This window comes from Sminthopsis crassicaudata, chromosome 1, assembly GCF_048593235.1.
Source record: "Sminthopsis crassicaudata isolate SCR6 chromosome 1, ASM4859323v1, whole genome shotgun sequence".
In the NCBI taxonomy this organism is placed as follows: domain Eukaryota; kingdom Metazoa; phylum Chordata; class Mammalia; order Dasyuromorphia; family Dasyuridae; genus Sminthopsis; species Sminthopsis crassicaudata.
In genome coordinates this window covers 30,911,112-30,931,889 of record NC_133617.1, presented here as the reverse complement: position 1 = coordinate 30,931,889, position 20,778 = coordinate 30,911,112, and the positions used below count along the sequence as shown (strand labels likewise).

Below are 20,778 nucleotides of genomic sequence, written 5' to 3'. Positions count from 1 at the left end.
AAAAATGCTATCCATACCTAGAGAAAGAAGCAGACTTTTTTTTTTAACTTTTTTTTTTCTTGAGGGTTTTTTCTTTTATTTTTTTGGGGGGAAGATATATCATAATGTGACTTTTTTTTCCCCCTGAGGCAATTGGGGTTAAGTGACTTGCCTAGAATGTTACATGTCTGAGACCAAATTTGAACTCAGGTCCTCCTGACTTCAGGGCTGGTATCCTATCCGCTGCACCACCTAGCTGCCCCTATAACATGACTTTTATGGAAATAATTTGCATGACTTCACATGTGCCTTTTTACTGGGGGTAGGAATGGGAAGGAAAGGAGGGAAACTGGAATTCAAAGGTTTTTAAAATTTTTTTATTTTTATTATTATTATTATTTTTTTTTATTATAGCTTTTTATTTACAAGATATGAGCATGGGCAATTTTTCAACATTGACAATTGCAAAACCTTTTGTTCCAACTTTTCCCCTCCTTCCCCCCACCGCCTCCCCCAGATGGCAGGTTGACCAATCCATGTTAAATATGTTAAAGTATAAGTTAAATAAATACATGTATACATGTCCAAACAGTTATTTTGCTGCAAAGTTTTTTTTTTTTTTTAATGTAAAAATTGCTTCACATGTAACTGGGGAAAATAAAATTAATAATATTAAAAAAGAAAAAAAATCAGAGCATGAAGAAAAAACATATGTACAAACAAGCTAGATACATGATGGATTGGAAATAATTAATGGGGAAAGGCATTAGAATGAAGAGAGATTGGGAAAGGTTTTCTGTAGAAGGTGGGATTAGAAGGACATCAGAGGAGTCATTAAGGAGTGATAAGGAAGGAGAGCATTTCAGGGATCAAAGACAACCAGTGAAAATACCAGGAATTAGGAGAGAATATCTTGTTTGGGGAATGTTGAAGAGGCCAGTGTGATTTATAAAAGGATTTATGTTACAGGGAAGGGTATAAGATATAAAAAGGCAGGAATGTGGGAGGGAAGGACAAATTGTGAAGAGCTTTAAAATCCCAAAAGAATATTCCATATTTGATCTTGGAGGTAATAGGGAACCGTTGGAGCTTGTTGAATCAGGGAATGACCTGGTCAGATAGTATGTTAGCTCATCTTTCTAGGTTTGCATCATCTACAAAATTCATGAGTACTTTTATCTAAGTTCTGGTCAAAGGAGTTCACACACAGAACTGAACACAAATGTTTACAGTACCTCATTGGAAACTTCCTACCAAGATGACATTGAATCATTGATTTGTTCTAAATTTATTAACTAGTTCTTTTCTCTTCTATCTTTTCTACTATCATAGTATAAGATACTTTATCAAATGTTCTGCTGAAGTCTCCACCAACTATAAAAAATGCCTTCCCCTGAGTTTCTAGGCTAGTAATCTTATCAAAAGTAAAAATAAGGTTGGCCTTTTTTTGACCTTTCTACATTGCCTCAGTAAGAGAATGAATCAGGATTTTGTAGGACTTTACTGAATCCTTCTGTAAGAATTTTCTGGAGTTTAATATTATTTTGTGAGAAACCATAGAAGCGGTATTCGGTCTTGATAGCCTCTAGATGTCTTTTTGTCAGAAAAAAGGGAGAAAGAAACACATATTTCTCTCTCTCTTTTTTAACTTAATAGTATTTTATTTTTTTCCCAATTACAGGTAAAGATTGTTTTCAACAGTCGTCTTTATAAAATTTTGAGTTCCAAATTTTTCTTCCTCTCTCCTTTCCCAAGATAACAAACAATTTTATATAGATTATACATGTACAATCATGGTAAACATATTTCCACACTAGTCATGTTGTGTAAGAAGACAGAACAAAAGGGAAACAACATGAGAAAGGAAAAAAAAAACCAAAAGTGAAAATAGTATGCTTCAATTTGCAGTCAGACTCCATAATTCTTTTTCTGGATGGGGTCAGCATTTTCTATCTCAAGTCTTTTGGAATTATCTTAGACCATTGCATTGCTAAGAAGAATTAAGTCATTCTTAATTGAACATGATACAATGTTGCTGTTACTGTGTACAATGTTCTCTTGCTCACTTCAGTCAGTATCAGTTCATGTAAGTCTTTGTACGCTTTTCTGAAATCCATCTGCTCATCATTTCTTAGAGCACAATAATATTCCATTATATTCATATTCCACAATTTGTTCAGTCATTCCCTAGTTAGTGGGCATCCTTCAGTTTCAAAGTTCCTTGTCAACACTAAAGAGCTGCTATAAATATTTTGTACATGAGTCCTTTTTTTTTTTTTTTTAATGATCTCTTTAGGATGCAGACCTAATTAGTGGTATTGCTGAATCAAAGGGTAAGCACAGTTTGATAGCCTTTTGGGCATAGTTCCAAATTGCTCTTCAGAATGGATGGATCAAGACAACAAGCATTTCTTTCTTTCTTTTTTCCTTAATAGTATTTTGTTTTTCCAAATACATGTAAAAATTGTTCTCAACATTCACCCTTGTAAGACTTTGCTTTCCAAATTTTCCTCCTTCCTTCCCTCCCTTTCCTCCTCCTTCTTCAAGATAGCAAGCACCAATATTCTTAGCAGTTAGAGCAGTGCCTGGTACATAGCATGTGCTTAATAATTGTTTATTCACTGACTGATTAATTTTCCAGGAATTATTTTCCTTAATTATAATACTAAAAAGTATTATACACTAAAGGATCTCTGTGATCTCTTTCAACTCTAATTCTACAATCTTTTGTTCCCCTGAGGCAATTGGGGTTAAGTGACTTGCCCAGGGTCACACAACTAAGAAGTATTAAGTGTCTAAGGTCAAATTTGAACTCGGGTCCTCCTGACTTCAGGGTTGGTGCTCTATCCACTGCGCCACCGAGCTGCCCCCGTCATTCTACAATCTTAATATAAATCCATAGTTCCCCATAGCTCCACTGAAAGAAGAGAAATTCTTTATTTCTTTATCCTTATCTCTTTATCTCTTCTTTGGGATCAAGACTGGTCATTATAATTACTTTTTTCATTTCATTGTTGTCATTAGACTCTTGTTTTTCTGGTTCTGGTTTATATCAGTTTAGCGAGTCTTCCATGCTTTTTTATATTACTTTCATTTGTCCTTTTTTGTTTTTTAATAGCATAAAAATATTCCACATAATTTATATATTATAATTTGTTTAACTATCTCTCTATTTAGAAGACACCACAGATCAGCACTAGTTTCTCCAGCAATTTATCTTTCTGTTAAACCTATTTAAAATGGAGAGAGAAATATGTCTCCTATCTATGTCTTTTTGTAGCTTTTTTTTTTTAATGTTTCCTATATGAATGTATATGCTAAGAAATTTGAAATATACATGTATTCCTTCCACATCACAGGGGTTAGGAGCATGGTGATCTCACTATCTGGAAAGTCCATGTAAAATTTTTTGGCCATCATTTCATACTAGAGAAGAAGTCTGAATTATTATGGTATTAAAAGATAAAATATGTTGATGTTATACACTATTATGCATATATTTTATGCCTATCTGGTTTTATTTCTAAGAATATTTTGAATGCCTCTTATTACTGAAGTCTATCTTTTAAATTTATGGTTAAGCTCAGATTTGTAGGGTAGGTCACCCTGGCTGACATCCTTGCTCTTCAGAACACATTATTCCACTTCCTCTGATGTTTTATGATAAGGACAGAATAATCTTATGTTATCAACATTTCATTTCCTTTATATTTTAAGGTCTTTCTCCTGGTTGTTTGGAGGATTTGTTATTTCGAAATCGAATTGCCAAATTCAATCACATACGTTTTGACAATTGTAGCCCTATTTTTTTTTTTCCTGGAGGCAAGCCAAATATTCTTTGAACTGGTATTTAATTTTTTGCCCTCAGAAGTTTTGGACAGTTTTCTTGAATTATTTTTTTACATTATGAGCAGTTTTTTTTGACTTCTCATGGTCTTCTGGGAGACCTAAAATTCTTAAATTGTCTCTGTGCATCCCATCTTCAAGATTGATATGTTTTGCTTAAAAAGAGAGCACATTATATTTTAATATCATTGTTTTTTGCTTCCCTTCTAGATAGTTTTTAATTTTTATGCATTTTATTCACAGCCAGATATTCTCTCTCCCTCCATCCATCCTTCTTCCTCCCTCTCCTTTCCTACTTCCCTTCTTCTTTCCCTCCTCCTTCCTTCCCTCCCCCCTCAAATTACCATCACAAATTCACATTTTTTTCTATTTTGGCGATGATTTTACTGTGCAAGCCATAAATTCTACTCTCATAACTCCCATATCTCTTTTAAATCATTTAGAAACAGCTTATTGCAGTTTCATATTCTCTTCAAATTCCATGGTGTCCTGCCTCATTGAGTATATCATTTTCCTTTATTTTGCAGTATTTATTTTTCTTTTTAAAATTATAACATTTTATTTTGAAAGTATACACATGGAAAATTTTTGACATCTAGAAAACCCTGTGTTCTAATTTTTTTCCCTTCCCTTCACCACTCCCTCAGTTGGCAAGTGATCCAATATATATTAAATATGTGCAATTCCTCTATACATGTTTCCACAAATACCATGCTATGCAAGAAAAATTAGATCCAAAAGGAAAAAATGAGAAAAAACCACGCAAACAACAACAAAAAGACTGAAAATGCTATGTTGTGATCCATATTCAGTTCCCACAGTCTTCTCTCTGGGTGTAGATGACTCTCTTCATCACAAGACCCTTGGAAGTGGCCTGAATCACTTCACTGTTGATGAGAGCCACATCCATCAGAATTGATTATCTTATAGTCTTCTTGTTGCCGTGGACAATGATCTCCTCGTTCTGCTCACTTCCCTCAGCATCAGTTAATGGAAGTCTCCCCGGGCCTCTCTGTAATCATCCTGCTTATCCTTTCTTATAGAACAATAATATTCCATAACATTCATATACCACAACTTATTCAGCCATTCTCCAGTTGATGGGCATACACTCCAGTTTATTGACATTACAAAGAGGGCTGCCACACACATTTTTGCACATGTGGGTCCCTTTCCTTCTTTTAAGATCTCTTTGGGATATAAGCCCAGAAGTAACACTGCTGGATCAAAGGGTACACATAATTTCATAGCCCTTTGGGCATAGTTCCATATTGTTCTCCAGAATGGTTGAACCAGTTCACAATTCACCAACAATGTATTAGTGTCCCAATATCCTCTCTAACATTCATCATTATCTTTTCCTGTCATCTTAGTCCATCTCAAAGGAGTCTAGAAGTGTTCAAAGTTATCTTAATTTGCATTTCTCTGATTGCAGTATTTATTAGACACGTCAGAATTTGTTTACTAAATTTGGAGGACAAGTTTCCTTTTGCCAGGTCTTTGATTTTTCTTCTTCCTGAGATCTCTGGTGATTTTTGTCTTTTTTTCCCTTATTATTCTAGTTTTGATCCCCTCCTCTCTTAGGATTATTTCCACAGGGGTTGGATCTCAAAGTGTTTTAGCTTTCTCCTATGCTGGATATTATTTCATAGTTTATCAGCCTCAGTCTCTGCCCCAGTTGACTTTTGGGGAGATTGAATTGGCTCCAGATAAATGCTGGACTCCTTCACTAAGACTTATGAACATGTCATAAGCCCCACACATCCCCTTTCTTCCACACTTCCATGCAATGTGTTTGGTCCCAATCCTTCTGATTCCTCAGATCTCTCTCTCTGTAGCTGAGGTTAATTTCTATCCTTTGGAGTTTGTGTCTCTGAGGCTAAATGGTGGTGATGGTTGGGAAATGGGACGATATGTGAGACTGACCTTATTTGAAGCCCAGATATATTTCCTGTCCCCTCCTCTGTTTTCCTGTAGAACTTTTTTTTGCAACAGAGAATACTACAGGGACATTCATTGGCTCCTGAGACCTCAGTAAAGCTCTACAGCTTGGAGTTCAGATTATGGTACTGGACAGAGGGAAGAGGGACAAATATATGGGATTGAGTTTTGCCTCAAGATCACAGGTCAAGTCCTTGGGGCAGTTAGTCCAGCCTTATTGCTGCTAGCATAGTAAACAGAGAGAGAAGGAAGGCTGAGTGAGCCCAAGGTGGGCAGCAATTCATGGACTTTCATTTTACCTTTTGGGCGTCAGGAAGAACTGAGTTTAAATGTAGCCACAGACACTCTCCAGCTGTGTAACCTTGCAATAGTCATATAACCTCTGTTTGCCTCAGTTTCTGCATCTGTAAAATGAAGACAATAATATCCACCTCCCAGTATTGTTGTGAGGATCAAATAAGATTATTATAAACTATGTAGTACAGTGCTTGGCACACGCTAAACCTCACTTAGCTTAAAATTTATGACATGATGAAGTTCATAGACTTAGACCTAGGAGAGACTCTAGCTGTATGGCCCCAATCAGTCTCTTAATTTCGGTCTGCCTCAGTTTTCTCATCTGTAAAATGAGAAGTTTGAACTCTTTGGCCTTTTTCTAAATTTCATCATTCTGGAGCTCATTTTTCTCATCAGTAAAAATCAGGCAGTTGAATTAGATAGCATCAAAGTGAATGGTCCTATGATCATAGTAGTTTTCTATTTCAACTAATTATCTTTGCTAGCTGTGTGTGAAGCTTAATGCTGAAGGGTTGAAAGAACTTCCAAAATATAAATGTAATCTCTTTTAAAAAATCATTATTTAAAATTTTTACACCTGCTATATTTTGTTGTCATGGAGCAAAGCTCCAGTTGACTCATCCTAGTTGTAGCTCTCGATTCAATATGATACAGGTTCTCTGGCTCTCTCCCATCTAATCACATCTTAGCTTGACAGAACAGAACCTTTTCAAAACTCTTCTGTCCTTGTGAAGAAGCTAAGGTAATTATTCTCATGTTCTAGATAAAGAGAAGTTAATGATTTTTGTTTTAAGTAAAGATGAGGATAGGGAGAGAGTGGGAAAGAACCAGAGGCTGTGTCTGTGTGTGTGACAGATCTGTCATTGTTAGCTTTTCTTTTGAATGCAGGTCAAATTTCCTTTAAGGTAGGGATTCTTCAACATTTTTGTCTGCTGGACTCCTTGGGCAATCAGTTGATGGAACCCGCAGACCCCTATAGACTGCCTACATTCACAGCAGAAGGAAATGATTAATTTCACTTGGACATCAGTGAAAATAAATTTATAAATTTCTTTTACCGACCAAGTTCTTGGAATCCTGAAATCTATAAGAGACTCTACTTTAAGGAGACCCCCTAAATGATCCTACATGTCCACTGTGACTTGGACTCCTTGCTGGAATAATGATTCCCTTCTTCTCTCCACCTTTTATTTATGTGATGTATGGTTTCCTTGAGGCAGAGCTCTCCCGGTGAGGAAATTCTTTATTTAATACTGGTCACTGTCACTTCTGCAACTTACAATTAGAGGGAAGTTACTTAAACCTCTGCTTGCCTCCGTTTCCTCAGTTATAAAATGGGAATACCAATAATACCCATTTCAAAGGGTTTTTGTGAGGATCAAGTGAAATAATATTTGTGCACAGTGTCTGGCATATAGGTGCTTAATAAATACTGCTCCCTTCAACATAAGGAAACACTGAGGATAAGTGACTTGCTCAGAATCACACAGCCAATATGTGTCAGAAGGTAGACTCAATCACAGGTCTTTGATTTCACTGGGCCATGCAGTGAATATAATATATGATAAAAATAATTCACCTTTACTTGATATCTTCTCTCATATCACCTGTATGAAGTAGGTAATGATGGATAACATCCAACATTTCTTTCTTTTTTAAATATATTTTTATTGGCTTTTTATTTACAAGATATATGCATGGGTAATTTTTCAGCATTGACAATTGCAAAACCTTTTGTTCCAACTTTTCCCCTCCTTCCCCCCACCCTCTCCCCCAGATGGCAGGTTGATCAATACATGTTAAATATGTTAAAGTATAAGTTAAATACAAAATATGTATACACCAACATTTATTTCAAATTTCAAGGTTTCTGAAGTGTGCTGTCTCACTTTATCCTTACGACAACCTGTAGAGGCAGCAGGAGCTATAGGTTTCATTCCCATTTAACAGATGAGAAAACTGAGGCTGAGAAAAGGGAAGTGATTTCCACAGATCACACAGCAAGTGAGTTTCAGGGACAGTATTAAAAACTAGATCTCCCCGCCTCATATTTAGAATGCTCTCCACTCTTGTTTTCCTTGCCACCATGCTTTGGGATAAGATCCCTGAATATGCCAGTCTACAACTCCCAACGCTGTCTGTCTGCAGTAGCTCTGGGTCTCTCTGAGAAGTCAGTGTTCCCTAAGAAGAACAGGCCAGAAGGACTGAAGATCCTTCTTCTGGGAAGCTTGAGCACTTAGCTGGGGGAAAGCTCAAGAGCCAGGGACACAATTCCGAGATTGTTTTCGCCAGCTGGGCAGGGATTGCTGTTTTGATCCTGTCTTGATGGGTAATTAAGTAACACGCAAAGAGCCGGGTGTTGAAGGCTTCAGACAGAAAGGGAGTTTTGTTCTCTGGCTGGGCTCTCAGCTCTTTCCAATGCCCCGGACTTGGCATTTGTCGCTCTCCAGGCTCACCCTGTCATTAGAGATGTAGGGATGGTGAGTAGGTGGCTGGCTGTACAGATGGCCAGATGGTGATAGATATTGGACTTGTTGTTGTTAAAAAGATGAACAATTTGGCAGCTCCAACATGAAACCAATCTGCTTCAGTTTCAGCAGAACAAGTCCCTAAGTAGGGGAAGGTCACTAACATTTTCTGTATACTTAAATATAGATACGTACACATATATGTGCACACGCACATGTGCACACAGATACATGTACACCTTTGTGAGTGTGGTGAGTGAATGTTTTAGGCATTTCATCATTTCATCCCTATTGTGAGTGGACAGTTCTAGACAAGGGAAAAATAAATTGGGTGATTCACTGGGAAATGGAAAGAAGTATCAGGTAAATAGAACTTTGGATTTTCTCATTTTCTCTTTGATTGTTCACAAAGGTCACTTCCTAGCATCCATTGGTCAAAAAAAGCACAGGGAACAGAAAGATAGTACCTGCAGAACTGGATCTCCATGTCTACCACAGAGGTAATGGGCAATGAGAAGCTTCTGAGCCTGTTTACCTCTCCAGATTGGAGGGGAGACCAGGCCCATCTCCAAAAAGAGGCGGATTTTGGAAAAATCAACGAGTTGGTGAGTTTGGAAAGAGTGTTTTCCTGTCACTTTTTTTTTTTTTTAAACTTTTACTGTCCTAGTTTGGACCTAAGAACTAGGAGACTGGGTACAAACACCTCTCCTCTGTTACACTTATTTTATGATACTAATCCCAATACAATTTCCTAGGTATAAACCCTTGAGCTTCAGGAACAGCACTTAGGATAGCACCTGACACTTATGTGCTTAATAAATACTTAGGCATTGATTGGACATTGAGTGCTTTGAGACTCTAATCCTAACTCAAACCTATTCAAACCCTAACCCTAGCCCTAACTTTTATGTCTGCATAAACTCAGAAATCAAATCAGGGAGGGCCATGATGAGGATTAGGTTGCTGGTCAGTTTCCCTTATGGTACTAAGGGATTATGTGATGAATACTTCATGATTTCTGCTGAATTTTTCTAAGTTAAAGAAACCATGACTTTCTACATCCTAAAAATGCTTAAGGGAGGAGCAAGAGGGATGTCAGTGAATGAAAAGGGAAAGCCCAGGTACAGGTTGGGGGCACAACCATAGAGTTTTCTGTATAATCACAGTAATTCTGAGGCATATTTCATCATCTCCTACTCTAGATTCAGAGTCTGTTTTTTATCTGCCCCAATTCTTCTAATCCCAATCAGTGCCTGGGGTTTAGTAGGGTGGGAGACTTGCATATTTTCCAATTACAGACTATGACAAAATCACTTGTCTGGAGGCTTGAGGAGAACGCCACCTTCTGGACAAATCAAATATTAAGGCAAAATCCTCCCTTCTTACATTTATAAAAGGGCAGCCCCTGGACTATTTTTATGCCCAGAATCACAGCTGTCTTCATCAAGTGCCCATGAAGCCATTTCTTGACTCATATACACATTAACTGTGGGAAGGAAGAAGATTTGGAGGAGGACAATCAGGAAACTAGATAACTCTTGAATTGATTTTTTAAGAAATTTAGGGATCCCGAGAGGTAGAGGTGAGGAAGGAGAGTCTTCCAGGCTTGGGGGACAGCTTGTGCAAAGCTTCAGAGGTTGGAGATTGAATGTCAAGTTTAAGAAATAACAAAAATTTCCCTGTGTCTGGGGTTTCTTTAATGAGAGGAAGTAATGGGAAATCAGTTTACAAAGACAGGTTGGAGCCAGGCTATAAAGGGTTTTAAAAATCAGTTCAAATATGGCTGCAGGACTCTGGGCAAGTCATTTAACATCTGCCTGACTCAGTTTCCTCAACTGTAAAATGAGGTTAACAATAGTCTATGCTTCATTGGATTCTTGTATAGAGATCAAATGAGACAATATTTGTGAAATATTTTGCAAACTTTAATGTATTATATAAATGTTAGCTATAGTTATTATCACTATTCTTATTATGCCCAACAGTGGATCGTAAAATATTAAAGTTGGAATGGACGTCAAAGTCATCAGCTAACGCTTGAATGCCTCCATTTTACAGAAAAGGAAATTGAGTCTTAGAATTAAGATTTGTCCCAATCCCTTCACTTTAGGGGGGAAAAAAGGGAACTGAGGCTCAGAAAGAGTTTAATTCCTTGTTCAAAGTCCTCCAATTCTCTCTTTTAAAAGGGAAATGAATCTCAGGGAGAATTAAGTCACCTGTACTGGCAATCAGATTTTGAAACAGTTCTCCAGACTTCAGATACTGTGCTCTTTTATTAGGGACTGTGTGGCTGCATTAAGGGATCCCAGTGGAACATCGTGGTATAAACAAAATGCAGGCAATTTTTTATTGCATCTCATTAGGGAGGTCCCAGAGAGGAAGGGGAATAGAAGAGAGGGGCAACTGGGGGTGTATCTAGATGAATTTTAAGGCCCCTACCAGCTCCAACATTCCATGATTTTATGATTGGGGAATATCCGAGTTCCTGACCACTCTAGAATTCTGATTGTAAGTGAGTTGAGAGGAAGCTTCCAATAACTCATCTCTGAACAGTCTCTAAGATCTCATTATCAGTTTTGGTCCAGGAGGGCTCTTGTCTTATTTAGCTGTGCTTGATTTCTTCTACATTTCCAACATTTCTTGACTCTTCTACCTAAACTGCTACCTATAATTTATCCAATAGAATATAACCTCCATGCATGCAGGGTCTTTTTTTCTTTTTGTCTTTATATAGCTTCAATAACTGACATATTAATAGGTACTGAAAAATTTTTATTTTATTGAATCAAATGATCTTCTTTCCCTCAGGAGAATATCTTATCCTTGCCAGAGAGCTGTCTATGGTGCTGACAAGCAGAGATTGCTCCTTTGAGAAGCCTGAGGTAGCTGAGAAGCTGATCCTATGTGACCTGGACCTCTCAATCTCAGTTTCCCCATCTGTAAAATGAAGATGGTTGAACATGATGTCTTATAAAGTCTCCAAATCTAGTATCCATGATTTTTTTTTACTTTCTGGGTCTCAGTTTCCCTATTTATAAAAAGGGATTGGACTAGATGATCTCTAAGGATCCCTTTAAATTCTTCCCAAAAGATGGTGACATGGCCAACTCAGATCCCTAGATTTTATGAGGCAATTTGGAACTGAGGTTTGTGGTCTCCTAACATTCCTTCCTTCTGTGGAGGACACTATGGAACAATGAAAAGAATGTTGGATTTAGAAGTCAGGAGATGGGTTCAAGACTTGGCTCTGCCATTCATTCACTGTGTCACTTTAAACAAGTCACTTTCCTCTGGATCTCAGTTTCCCCTTCTGTAAAAAGTGGAGGAGTAGGTCAGGAGAAATGAGTAAGTTGATGAATTATGGACTGTGAAGTTAGGGTGTTTGGGGGAGTATAAATATTTATGTATATAGTGTGTGGCTGAATTTAGGGTTCCTAATGGAACATCCCAGTTTCAACAAAATGCAGGCAATTTTTTCTTGCATCTCATTACAGAGGTCACAGAGAGAAAGGTAAATAGAAGAGGGGAAAAGCTAAAGTTTTCAGGGATGATAATAAGGGATTGGGAAGGACAGATTATGAGCCAGGTCATTAATTCATTGAGGAAAGATGGGGAGTGTCCTGAAGGAATATAAATAACAACCAGGATTTTGATTTGGAGTAGATATGGATTGTGTAAACCTCAAAAGATGAGAGGACATACAGTTAATAAGCGGTAGAAAGGAGATCTGAACCTAGATTTTCCTGACTTCAAATGCAGTGCCCTGTTTGTATTTTTCTTCAAGGTTTCTTTTATTGTTTTGATGTTCATGTTTGACTCTTTGACCACGCTTATGGGGGTTTTCTTGGCAAGGAAACTGGAATTGTTTGTCATTTCCTTCTCCAGCTCATTTTACAGATGAGGAGCCAAGAGAAACAGGATGAAGTGACTTGGTCAGGGTCACACAGTAAGTGTCTGAGGCCAGATTTGAACTCATGAAGATGAGTTTTCTTGATTCTAAGTCCAGTGCTCTCTATCCACCATAGTGACACCTAGTTGTCCCTTCAAGGTCCTTTGGTATTCCAGAAAAAATGAAAATGTAGGATAAAGGACCAGAACAAAGATCCCAAATGGAACTGAGAGGCAACATCCTCTCACTCAAACCTTTTGATCCAGATTCCAGACTTTATTATGGATTGTGGTCAGCAATAACCCCTTTCCCCTGCCCCAGGTTTGGAGCAGCCCCAGAGGAGTTATACTTGTTCTTTTTTGGTCCTAGAGGGCATAACTTGGAACAATGGGAGATGGAGGTGGGGAACAGAGTTGCTAAGGAGCCGGAAATTCTATCTAACAGTTGGAAGTGTCAAAAAGCAGAACTGTCGGTGGATCCCCTCCTCTGAAATCTTCAAGCACAGACTAGGTGACCCTTTATTCGGCCTATTGTAGAGTGATCATAGATTTTGAATTTGAACAGAACTTTAAAAGTCACTGAGTCCAATCCCTGATCATACAGATGAAGAAATGGAGGCTCAGGCTTATCCAGGGGGTCACATAGCTAAGAAATATCTGAGGCCCAATTTCCGACACCGGTCTTTTTGATTGTGAGTACAGTGTTCCATGCACTATTCCAGGGCGAACTAAATGGCTGCTGAGGTCTTTTTCAACTCTGTTATTCTGCTGTTCTATGGATCCAAGATGTTCCTGCTAAACATGATTTGTGATGTCAGCTGGGTATTTAAAGGAAAGATATATCAGCCAGTTCCATACTTAGCCCAATGACTCACAGGTTTCAAATGTCAATGTCTGAAAAATGATTAAGTGCAATTATGCTCCAGACTCCTTATAAATAGGAATCCAATAGCAAGAATTTATTAACTTTGCATCAGAGGCAACAGACCTCTGTGGCCCCTAACCATTGAGGGACAGTTATTTTAATTAAAGAAAACAGCAATCCTTTTTGTTAAATGATCCTTCGGTATCTATCAGCTCTGGGCACCTGGAGCCTGTGAAGCATCAATGTGCCAATCCAGTGAGGAACAATGAGGCTCTTTGGGTAGCAGGCACTGGAGAAATGTGGGCAGGAATTATAAATGGACCCTGGGAAGATTGGACAAAGTTGTTGCGCATAATGGGGTCTTGGCTAATATTTTATTTATCATAAAGCTAATTTTTACATAGCACCAACTTGGTGCTAGACACCAAGCTAAAACACTTTACAAATAATATTTCTTTACATCCTCACAACAACCTTGGGAGGCAGATGTGATTGTTATTATTCTGATTTTACATATGAGGAAACAAAAATAGGCAGAGGTGAAGTGACTTGCCCAACCAGGGTCACCTAGCCAGTTAATAATAGAGACAATATAGTATAGTGGCTAGAGCACTGGACCTGGAGGGAAATACTTAAGTTCAAATCTTGCCTGACACATTACCTTGAGGACCCTAAGCAAATCACTTTAGTTCAATGAATTTCAGTTTCCTCTTCTATGAAATGGAAATAATAGCACCTTGTTGTTGTTCAGTGTCAATTCTTCATGATCCCATTTGAGGTCTTCTGGGCAGAAGTACAGGAATGGTTTGCCATTTTCTTCTCCAGCTCATTTATAGACATGGAAACTGAGGCAAACAGGGTTAAGTGACTTGCACAGCTAGTAAGTATCTGAGGCCAGATTTGAACTTAGGAACATTTGTCTTTCTGGCTCCAAGCCAGATGTTCTGTGTACTATGGTACCACTTAGCTGCCCTCCATGTTTATTGTAAATATAAAATATGATAATATTTCACAAATCTCTTTGTCTAGACGTGTTGTATAACTTGAAGTGTTATATAATTGCTAGCTATTCCTATAGAGATTTTCCCAGGTTTACAGAGTCTTTTACAAACATTAACTCATTTGATCCTCATTAACTATCCAGTAAGTAGGTATTATCATACTGATTTAATTGATGTGGAAACTGAAGCTCAGATAATTCAGCAAAGGAATCAGGAAGACCCAAATTCAAATTTGACTTCTGACATTCTGTGACCTTGGGCATTTTTGCCTATCTCAGTTTCCTCATCTGTAAAGTGGGCGTAATAACAACTCCTACATCAGAGGTTTGTGGTGAGGACTAAATCAAATGATATTTGTAAAGCACTTAGTACAGTGCCTGGCACATAGTAAGTGCCATATCTCTCTCTCTCTCTCTCTCTCTCTCTCTCTCTCTCTCTCTCTCTCTCTCTCTCTCTCTCTCTCTCTCTCTCTCTCTCTCTCTCTCTCTCTCTCTCTCTCTATATATATATATATCTATAGATAGATAGATAGATAGATAGATAGATATATTCCTGAGGCTGGGGTTAAGAGACTTGCCCAGGGCCACACAGCTAGGAAGTCTTAAGTGGCTGAGACCAGATATGAACTGGGGTCCTTCTGAATTCAAGGCTCATGCTCTATCCACGGCACCACCTAGCTACCCCAGTAAGTGCCTTATAAATGTTAGCTATTCTCATTAATTGTAAAGTGAGCATAATAACAGCTCTTACATCCCAGGGTTGATTTGAGGACCAAATCAGATAATATTTATAAAGCCCTTAGTACAGTGCCTGGCACATAGTAGGTGCCCTATAAATGTTAGCTATTTTCATTATTTGTAAAATGGGATTAATAATTGCATCTACATGACAGGATCCTTGTGAGGATCAAATGATATAACATTTGTAAAGCTATTAGTACTGTGCCTGGAACATAGTAGGTGCTATATAAATGCTGTCTATTAGTAAGGGACTGGCTCAGGAGCCCAAAGCGGCTCTCCAGGATATCGTGTTCAGATAGTGGCGACCAGATGTCAATAACAAATGGATGGAAGAGGGATCATGGGCTTAGAGGGTTCGATCTGGAAAGGGCAAAGGTGGAAGCTGAGGCCGGTGGAGGTTAATTGCCCCAAGGTCTCACTTGTAGCTTTAGAGAAGGCATTTGAACCCAGGTCCTCTGATGACGGAAGCTGGCCTTTCCTTGGAATCTTTGGCTCCAAAATCTAGCTTTTTTAAAATTTTATTTTATTTATTTATTTTTTTAAAACACCACAACCTTCCTGACATGGCCATTTTCCAGATGAGCAAGCTGAGGTCACAAAACACCTCATTTTATTTGCTTCAGCGACATAGGGTCAGGAAGTGTGAGAGCTGAGATTTGAGCCTCTCTCCAATTTTATCTGGGTGTGACTAACTGTGCAAGTCACTTAACCCTGTTTGCCTCAGTTTCCCCATCTATACAGGAGCTGGAGAAGAAAATGGCAAACCATTCCTGTACTTCATTTTTTCCTTCCCCTTGCTCCTCTCCCTGCGGATTGGGTAGAGTTAGGAGGGGGACCCCTGGGGAGGTTGGGAGGGGGCGGCCCTCTTGGCCCACGGGGCAGAGGCGGGGAATGCTGCGCGTGGGTCACAAAGGCGGCTTGTTCCGGCCCCCACCCCAGAGAACGCCCCGGATTCCAGGAGAGACGGGCCAGCTGCAGCCACCCCACAGGAGGGGCTCCCCGCCTGAGCCGGGATTCCAGATCCAGACCCGCAGTCCGGCCGCCCCCTCCCGACATTCCCGCGTAAGCGCAGCCCCAGCTCTCCCACCTCCTCGTGCTCCTCAGCGTCCAGATGTGCTCCGCCGACGTCCAGAGGTGCCGGCCCCTCCACCGCCAGCTGCTGCTCTGGGCGCCCAACGCAGGAGCGGGGAGGGCCGTCACCCGTTACGTCTCCTCCTCAGATCCTAGGATCCCATTGACCACCACTGTGCTTAGTGGCTTGCTTTCCAAACCCTCCCCTTCCCCTCCCTCCCTCCCTCTGAGAAGCTCTGCAGGCAGAGGAACTGGGTTCAAATTCTGCCTCAGACCCTTAATTACTGGTCAAGTCACTTAATGGAATAGCTAGCCTTTATATTGCCAATGCTTTGCATATATCTCCTTTGATGCTCACAACAACCTTCTGAACTATTTACTAATATTAGACCCATTTTACAGATATAACTGAGGCAGACAGCTTAAGTGACTTGCCTGGGGTCTCAAAGTAGTGTCTGAGGCAGGATTTGAATTCAGGCTTTCTGGCACTTTCGGTGCTGTATTTTCCTCAGTATTAAAATAAGGGCTTCAACATGATGGATCCTTCCAGCTCTACATTTGTGTTCTATGACTAAGGTTCAAACTTTTTTTTGACACTTTCTAAGTCATCTTGGGCAAGTCAGTTAATTTCCCCAACCTCAGTTCCTTCTTCTGTCCATTGAGGACTAGATGATCTCTAAGGTCTATTCCTGCCTAGTTCTATTAATTTGGTTCTGCTTTCTGAAAGGCCTGGGTTTAGGGAGTCCATCAAATTTATCTTAGGCACCTCCTGTGTGCTGAGCATGGAGGCATGGAGGTCTCATTTAGCTCATTGTCTGTTAGGAAGAGAAGGCCCCTGTGCTGATAAGACCAAAAACATGGGGAAGTAAAGACAGGGCCATATGAGGATGGGCTGAAGAAAATGGGGATGTTTAACCTGGTTGAAAAGAAAACTAGGTGATATTTGGGTAATGAGGAGGACATGAGGAAGGGAGAGGAGATTTGTCTTCAGGTACTTAAAAGACCGTCCTTTAGAAGACAGGGTAGACTTCTTCAGCTTGGCTCTAGGGGGCAGAACTAGGACCAATGGATGGAAGATGTACAGAGGCAGATTTAAACTTGATGGAGGGAGGACTTTCTAACAAGGTAAGCTGTCTAAACTGTAGACTGTTTTAACTTGGAGAAAAGAAAACTAGGTGATATTTGGGTAATGTAGAGGAGATGAAGAAGGAAAAAAAAATGTCTTCAAATTTAAAAGACCGTCTTATAGGAGACCGGTTAGACTTCTTCAGCTTGGCCCTGGGGGGCAGAACTAGGACCATTGGGTGGAAGATGTACAGAGGCAGATTTAAGCTTGATGGAAAGGAAAACTTTTTTTTCTGATAATATTTTTTTTTATTTTTATTACACATTACTTTATGAATCATGTTGGGATAGAAAAATCAGAGCAAGAGGGAAAAATCAGATAAAAAAAAAAAACGGAAAAAAGAAGTGGCCATAGCATGTGTTGATTTACGTTATGTCTCCGTAGTTCTTTTTCTGGATGCGAATGGCATTTTCTGCCCAAAGTTTATTGGGATTGTTTTGTATCTCTGAACCACTGCAAAGTCTTTCATAGCTGACTATCTCATATTCTTGTATACAACGTATTCCTGGTTCTACTTGTTTAGCTTAGAATCACGTATAAATCTTTTCAGGACTTTCTAAAACCAGCTTGTTCATCATTTCTTATAGAACAATAATATTCCATCATCTACTAATTTTCCAATTCTTTGCTACCACAAAAAGAGCTGCTACAAACATTTTTGCACATTTCCCTCCTTTTCCCTCCTTTATGATTTCCTTGAGATACAGACCCAGTAATGGCACTGCTGGGTCAAAGAGTATGCACAGTTTTATAGCTCTTTGGGCATAGGTTCAAATTGCTTTCCCAAATGGCTGGATCAGTTCACAATTCTGCCAACAATTCCCAGTTTTCCCACATCCTCTCCAACATTTATCATTATCTTTGGAAGGAAGGACTTTCTAACAATATGAGCTATCTAAATGTAGAATGGACTGGTCTCCTCCTGCACGGATTGCATGATCACTTAGGAGGATGGTTTTATAGGGGGGTCTGGGTTGGACTAGATGGCTCCTGAGTTCCTTTCTAATTTGGAGTTTTTGCAATTCTGTGATGGATGTAAGACAGAAAGATGATGTAATATCTGAGGAGATCAAGAAAGGCTTCAGCTAGGAGGGGCATATTTGAGCTGAGTATCCAAAGAACGAGGAAGAAAGAATTCAACTGATGAAGAAGGAGAGTGTTCATAAACTCAAAAAGTTTAGAGATGGAAAAGATTTAGAGGCTTTCTTGTCCAATCCCCTAATTTTACAGAAGACGAAATTGAGCCTACAGAGGTCAAGTGATTATTTCAAAATAATACACATTGCGAGCATAGGAAAGAATGTGAGTGAAGACACAAGAGTGAGAAAACATGGCCTGTGTTTGGGGGTGAGGGAAGGAGGAAAGTAGTCCAACTGGGTGCTAAGAAAGTAGAATGGGTGGAGAGAATTCTATCTAGAAAGGTGAGGTGATGCCAGATGGCTTCTAAGCCATTCATTCTCTTCCAGCTCTAGAGCTCTAGAGATAATTCTATGACCTAGAATCCTACAAAGTGTCTCTTAAAGCTTCTTTTAGCTCTTAGGTTCTATAACTTTGTGAAGTCACTGAGGAACTCCATTGTTGACTGAAAAAGTTCTTTCCATTTAGATTTCATTTGTTTTCCATTTCCCTTTGGTCTCCAAGTAGGGGAGGATTAGCCTGTGGCAACTATAGATGGCTGGAGAAGGAGAGAGTGTATTCTACCAGTGACAAAGTTGGTGACTTTGGATTCCTGAGACCTCAGCCTCAAGGGAAACAGTCAAACTTAGAAAGTTTCAGAGAAGTCTAGACAAAAGGGAAAAATGTAAGTTTGTTTGAGAAAGCGAAAAAGAATTATGCTCTGCAATATGACACCTGCATGAGTTGGATTAACAAAAAGACAACACCTTCTGGCTTACTTTGGAGGAGCCATAATTTCTTTGAAAGTGGGCACTCCCTTCAACAATGTAGATGGTAACCCACAAAGGTTTTGTTATCCTGAGTGACTTTTAACTATGCTTTTTCAAATATCCTCTATAAAGGATCTGTCCAAATACTGAAAGCTCTCTAAACCTTTTCATGGACAGCTAGAGGGCTTAGAATCAGGAATACTCATCTCCATGAGTTCAAATCTGACTTTAGAAACTTACTAGCTGTGTTATCCTGAGTAAATCACTTAACTGTTTGCCTCAGTTTCCTCATCTGTAAAATAATCTGGAGAAGGAAATGGCAAACTATCTTTGACAAGAAAATTCTAAATGAGATCATGAAGAGTTGGACACTATTGAAAAATGATTGAACAATAGGCCTTCTAATATCCCATGAGTTAGCAGAGAAACACCTTCATTGGTTCTCCTTCAGTCTTTTGGGGCTTTTTCTTGGGACCAAGATATGCACTATTCATTCCTGGTAATACACTGAAGTCAACTTATATCCTCAAGTCATCTTTCCATTTTCTTTTGGATTTGCTCGACATTGGGATACTTTGGAGCTCTAATGGTGTTTTGTGATTCATGATTCCATAGATCCATACTTGGAAAGCAGATGCTCAAGAGATGGACTTTTATCCCACTGAGGGATCCCTGAAAGTGCTACATGATCTCTTGTACCATTCATATGGCTCTCTTTCTTCTTCCTAAGCAATTCTAGACACAGATCCATATTCAGTGTTTGTTCAACATATCCAAAATGAAACTCATTCTCTTTTCCCTCAGAGAGGGCAGCATACTGACTACAGAAGATCTGATTCAAGTCTCAGTTATGACTCGGGCAAAGTCACTTTTATTCTTAGTGCCTTTTGACTTTAAAGGGCTGAGCAAGGGCCCATTTGTATTTCTAGGTATTCCTCAGGGCCAGATATTTCCTCATCAGGAGTTCCTTACATTAATGTAATTATTAAGTTGATTAAAAAAGTTCTTCACCAAACCTAGATCTCTTTCCATCTTATTTCTTTGGAGAATACTACAATTCTCTTGGCCACTCTGGCTTGCAACCTTGGACCTATCCTGGACTTTTCCTTTAGCCAATTACTGCCAAATCTCCTCTATTCCACCTCCATAAATTTGAATTCATCTCCTCTTAACTTGCTTGACCATCCACACTACTTCATAGAGACACAAAGACCCCTTAATTATCAAATCCACTTCAATCCATCCTCTGTCCAATTTTCCTTAATGTTTGTCTTCTCTCTATTGATTCTCACATTTACCATGTATGTACATGTCTATATCTATCTTTGTATATTTCTAATCCATCCCCCTCTCTCTCATTGTCTCTGTCTCTCTGTATATGAGGGGCAGCTAGATGGTGCAATGGATGAGATTCTGAGCCTGGAGACAAGACTCATTTTCATGAGTTCAAACCCAGACCGAGACACTTATCAACTATTGCTCCTGGACAAGTCACTTAACCCTATATGTCTCAATTTCTCATCTATAAAATGAGTTGAAGAAAAAAATGGCAACACTTCAGTATCTTGGCCAAGAAAACCCCAAATGAAGTCACAAAGGGTTGGACACATGAAAACAGTTGAATGACAATTATATATATATATATATTCATACACACAAAATATGAATAG

The 20,778-nt window shown here is 39.1% G+C and overlaps 1 protein-coding gene across 3 annotated transcripts in view; it reads left to right on the top strand.

Moving 5' to 3' along the window:
- CCDC63 (coiled-coil domain containing 63) overlaps positions 1 to 20,778 on the top strand; it is a 108,464-nt gene that overhangs the window by 35,227 nt on the left and 52,459 nt on the right. Inside the window, exon 3 of one of the 3 annotated variants that reach the window (XM_074297428.1) lies at positions 8,944 to 9,136. The gene's annotated coding sequence lies outside the window, so the exon portion shown is untranslated. Of the gene's footprint in view, positions 1 to 8,943; positions 9,137 to 15,962; positions 16,088 to 18,853; positions 19,024 to 20,778 lie in introns of those variants that run through there. The other 2 variants (XM_074297427.1, XM_074297438.1) reach the window with 2 other exon arrangements.